Genomic DNA, 6,000 nt, shown 5'->3' with positions numbered 1-6,000 from the left:
TAACTTTTGCTTTATTGCATAAATTTGGTTGCAGGGATTTCTTACATTGGAACTTGAGCTCCAGTAGTTAAACAGTTATGCACATCACTTCTTTTTAAAAACTGGCTAGAATATCACTAACCAGTTTTGTTGATGCGAACTTTCAACCTTATTCTAATATTTTGGTTTTTCAAAGTTCTGTAAATTACCCATTATATATTAAGTACTTAAGTTGTTAAGTTTTGAATTATAATTTTGAATTTTTAATTTGTAATAACTTTTGTATTATTATTATTATTATTATTATTATTTGGTTTTTTTAGTTTTTTATATAGATTAATTTTTTTTTATCATTGTATTTTTCAAGAGAAAGTTTCTTTTTGTAGTTTTAGCTAAAAAAAATGTACAAAATTTGAAGTGGGCCGAAAATAATTGAAATTGAGAAAAAAAAAATCAGATTTACATAGGCTAAATGGCTCATTTTTGGCATGTCCAGACTGACTGGACTGACCCTAGACTGGACCGGACCGAACCGAAATGGATCAGACCAGGCTAGTCCTATATGTGACTCGATTTGGTCTAGGGTGGAGGATTCTTGGACTGAATAGTTTCGGTCCGGTCCAAAAAATCACCCAAGGCCCGACCATACCGAGATCATCCCTATCCACTATAATGAAATTGTGGTTTTGAAATTCTTTTATTTCAAATAGCTTCCAAAGTTTTAAAAAAAACTGCTAGGAAAATATGTTTTCCAATGAATATGGAAACATAAAACTTAAATTTATTGGAAAACTTGAAAGATTACCACTGAGAAATCTAGAAGAGTATTTTATTTACACAACCCATCTTACAAAAAGCGCTAATGATATGGAATTTCGAGTATAAAATCTATATCATAACATAACACATCTCGAGCAGAACATGAAATTTGCAGATCCCCCATCCATGATTCGTGAAGAGCTGTAGTTGTACAATAATATGATTCTCCTCGTGTAAAAATTTAGGTTGTGCAAAGAAGTACAAGATAACAACACATATGCATCCAAAAAGTAAAATGGAACATGTGAAGATAAATTGTACTAAATTATTGACGTTTCCATTAAAGAATTCCTCTACACCTTTAACAACTTTATTTTTTAATTAATAGGGATTTTCTCACTCTGTTCCAACCAGTTGCTATTACTGGTGTTAGGAACTTAGTATTTGTAACATGAATGTTATATATTTAAGACTTTATTTAGCTATAGCGATTTTCAATCTTGTCGCAATAAATATCATTATACTTACATGTGAACATTAATTAAAATTAAGACCTGTGCCACCCTCACATTACATGCAGGTGACGTAACAAGGATGAATACATAACACATAATGAAACACTTGCATAACACATAATTAACCTGATTGATTTCTTAATGAAAGCATAAATTATACTAATTAATTCAACTAAATTTATATACCATGAGTGCTTGGATACAAAATATGGGCTCAAATACAGCTTCAACTACAAACTTAAAACATCCATATATACTACAATTTGTTGTAATTTTATCCTTGACAACAACAATAATGTTGATACTCAATAATTCATAAGGACGATTAACTTTGAATTTGCATAATTTCGGGTTGGAAATGCTTCTAGCAGTGCTCCATGTTGACCACCATGACACCCAACATTTGTTTTCGTTGTACCTAATACGAAAATAAAACCCCAATTACAAGTTTGTACAACAGTTTCGATTGATTAATTTAAAAGTAAATGAGAAAAGTAAAGAAAAATAAATTGTTTGTAAATGCAATACACAACAATCTAGGAAAATACATGTCCCAAACCATCCATAAACAACATATCATCTCAAGTAACACGCAACATCCCAAACCACTAACACGCAATATTTCATCTCGAGCAATACACAACATTCCAAACCACAAATATGCAACATATCATCCTGAGCAAAACACAACATCTCAAATTGCCAATAAGCAACATCACAAACCACCAATATAAAATATTTCAAATCAACTTCCAGTAGTGCTCAATATATTACAATAATGACAATACACAAACCTACAAAAAGCAATCCAACTACGGTCCATCCCCCATCTCCAGTTGTGTTTCATCCATCCCTAATCGCACTTGTGAATGTAATAGAAAAAAAGTAAGAGTCACATAAAAACCATACAAATACGATGAAAAAATCAATTTGGTAATTGTACACTTTCTTGTATCCCATCATTGGTTGGCCGAATTGGTTTCCACTTGTTACCAAAAGTTTGATGTCCAATTCATGCCGTTAACAATCTAAAAAAATATTTAATTCATAAAATATATGCAAATATAGTACACTAGCAAATACTCAATGATGATAGAGAGATAATAATTAACATAAATTGCATGATGCCCTAACTAGTATACTTGTTCTCTTATTACTGCACTTTTTAGCTTTGGTTCTTATTTTCTTCGCGTGTTTCCTCATCCTCAATACGCTCCTCTTAGACGGGGTCATGCCATTGCCTCTGACAACATTGAGACTTAGTTTTTTTTTAGAACTTCATTCCATGGTTGCATTCACAATACTTACTCCAATATTGGAAACTATGAGGCGGGGCTTCGAAATGCGATATACCTCATTAATCGCATACAACTTTGAAACCATATCCTCAATATACCCATTACATGGCACTGCATTTGTTATCACCACATAATAAATATTCGATATACATTTATATCTGAGAGTTTCTACCTCTAATCAACAACGTAATAACTACTCGGAATAAAAATATATCTGCATTTTATGTCATTCCTCCATTGGTCCAATATGTATTTTTTCAACAACCCACAGACTAGTCTTCCTGAAAAGATAGTAAGAATATGTCTACGCATTATCCATTGCATCTCAAACAACCCATATACACACTTCGCCTAACACTCAGTTTCATTAAAGTAGACAATATAAGTAACCTCTTTAATGATATATTCAGCAGTAATATCGTCATCTACATGGTAAGGTGAGATTACTCCATCCTGTTTCTAGAGATGACAATGACAATATATCGTTCCCCTTATCTCTTGTTGAACCTTCCTAAATTTAGTGTTTGTGTACAACTCTTAAAACTTCCTCTTAAGGGCCGAGTGTGAAATGTAAGGAATTGTGAAATTAAATGAATGAAAATTTGCTTAGTTTTCATTTTCAATCTTTTTCTTTAGTGCATTGTCGAACGGATCAACAAACTCTGTTAGGTTTGTCGTAGCATGCACATAGTCGTTGAAGAAAATGTTTGTGCTCTCACTATGCTGAGTTGTATTCATTCTGGCCTAAAAAGAATTTTTCAAATATACTGGCACCCAAAACTCTCGCTCTGCGTATAAATTTTGCAATAATGCATTTTCATGCAAGTTGAACGTGGTAATTAAGGCCTCCCAAGAGTTCTTAAACTCCTCGACACTAAGGGAGTCATAGACACAACATAGCAACTTACTTTGTAGCCCACATTTATATTGACTATGGACACTAAGCTACTCAGGAACTTTTCACGGTATGTGTTACAATTAATATCTGTGACATGTGTTAGAGAAGACAATGACGATCGCATGTAGCATAATTGTTTTTATTATCAACTTAAACTTCTACAAATAAGTGATAACTTAACACATAATTTGAACAAATAACATTGAATAGATTGATGAATTAATATGGTGTGATATAAATAAGAAAACTGATATAACCACAAAAAATTTTACAAAAATGAACTCATAAATTGACTCAATTCATGTATAAATTAGATTTACCTTACAATAAAAATAATTTTATAATTTATTTTATAATATTAAACTACATCGCTTTGTGAGTTTGAAATTCTTTTATTGCAAATAACTTGCAAAACTTTTTAAAAAAACACTGATGGGACAAGATGTTTTTCAATAAATACAAAAAGAGAAAACTTAATTTTTTTCAAAAACTTGAAAGATTGTACTCAGAAATCTAGAAGAGTAATCTACTTAACCCATTTTACAAAAAGAGCTAATGATATGGAACTTCGAGTATGAAATCTATGCCATGACAGGACACATCTCGAGTAGGAAATTTAGGTTATACAAAATAGCAGAAGACAACAACACATATGCATCCAAAAAACAAAATGGAATATGATAAGACAAACTTTGCTAAATTGTTGACATCTTCATTAAATAATTCATCTACACCTTTAATAACTCTATTTTTTAATTAATAGAATTTTCCTTACTCTGTTCTAACCAATCACCATCATTGGTGTTAGGGACTTAGCGTTTGTAAATGGAATGTTATGTACTTGAGACTTTATTTAGCTTTAATGTTCTTCAGTCTTGTTGCAATAAATATTATTATACTTGTATGTGAACAGTTATAATCAAGACATGTGCCACCCTCATATTGCATGCAAGTCATATAATGGGAATGAGTGCATAACACCTAATAAATCTGATTGGGTAACACTTGTATAACACATAATAGACTTGATTGAATGATAAAAGTAAAGAAAAATAAATTGCTTGTAAATGTAATATACAACAATCTAAAGAAATAAATGTTCCAAACCGCCCATACGCAATATATCATTCCCATCAATACACAATATCACAAACCACAAATACACAACATATCATCCCAAGCAATACACAACATTTTAAATCGCCAACATGCAACATTCCAAACTACCAATACACAACATTCCAAATCAACTTCCAGTCATGCTCAACATACTCCAATAATGGCAATACACAAAGCTTCAAAAAGTAGTCCGGTTACGTTCCATCCGCCATCTTCGGCTATGTTTCATCCATCCTTAGTTGCAATTGTGAATGTAATATAAAAATAAGTTAGATTCACATAAAAACCATAAAAATACAATGAAAACTTCAATGTGGTAATTGTACACTTTCTTGCGTCCCATAATTGGTTGGCTGAATTGGTTTTCACTTGTTACCAAAAGTTCGATGTCCAATCCACGCGGTTAACAATTCTAAAAAATATTTAGCTCATAAAATAAGTGCAAATATAGTATACTAGCAAATATTCAAGGATGATAGAGAGGTAATAATTAACATAAATTGCATGATGCACTCACTGGTATACTTTTTCCCTTATTACTGCATTTTTTAGCTTTGATTTTTATTTCCTTCACATGATCATTCATCCTCGATACGCTCCTCTTAGATGGGGTCAGGTCCTTGCCTCTGCCAACATGGAGACTTAGTAATTTTTTTAGAACTTCTTTTTGAGGTTGCATTCACAATACTTACTCCAACATTGGAAACTATGGGATGGGGCTTCAAGATGCGGTATACCTCATTAATCGCATACAACTTCGAGATCATATCCTCAATATACCCATCGCATGATGCTGCATATGTTATCACCTTATAACAAATATTCGATAGACATTTATATCTGAGAGTTTCTGCCTCTAATCAACAATGTCATAACTACTTGGAATAACAATATATCTGCATTTTATGTACTTTCTCCACTGGTTCAGTATGTACTTTTCGACAACCTACAGACTCATCTTGCTGAAAATAGCAAGAATTTGTCTACACATTATCCATCGCATCTCAAAAAATCCGTAGACATATTTCGCCTAACACTCAGCTTTGTTAAAATAGACAATATAAGTAGTTCTTTGATAAAATTTTCAGCAGTAATATCGTCATCTACATGGTAAGTTGAGATTTCTTCATCCTATTTCTAGAGATGATAATGACAATATATCATTCCCATTATCTCTTGTTGAACCTTCTTAAATTTAGCTTTTGTGTACAACTCTTGAAATTGAAATTTCCTCTCAAGTGCCAAGTGTGAAATGTAAGGAATTGTAAAGTTAAATAAATGAAAATCTGCTTGGTTATCATATTTAGTCTTTTTCTTTAGTGTATTGTCTAACTGGTCAACAAATTCTGTTAGATTTGTCGTAACATGCACATAGCCATCATAGAAGGCGTTCATGCTCTCACTACACTGAGTTGTACTCATTTTGGCCCAA

The sequence above is a fragment of the Juglans microcarpa x Juglans regia genome, chromosome 8S (genome assembly GCF_004785595.1).
Source record: "Juglans microcarpa x Juglans regia isolate MS1-56 chromosome 8S, Jm3101_v1.0, whole genome shotgun sequence".
NCBI classification, from domain to species: domain Eukaryota; kingdom Viridiplantae; phylum Streptophyta; class Magnoliopsida; order Fagales; family Juglandaceae; genus Juglans; species Juglans microcarpa x Juglans regia.
This window is presented reverse-complemented; position numbering follows the sequence as displayed.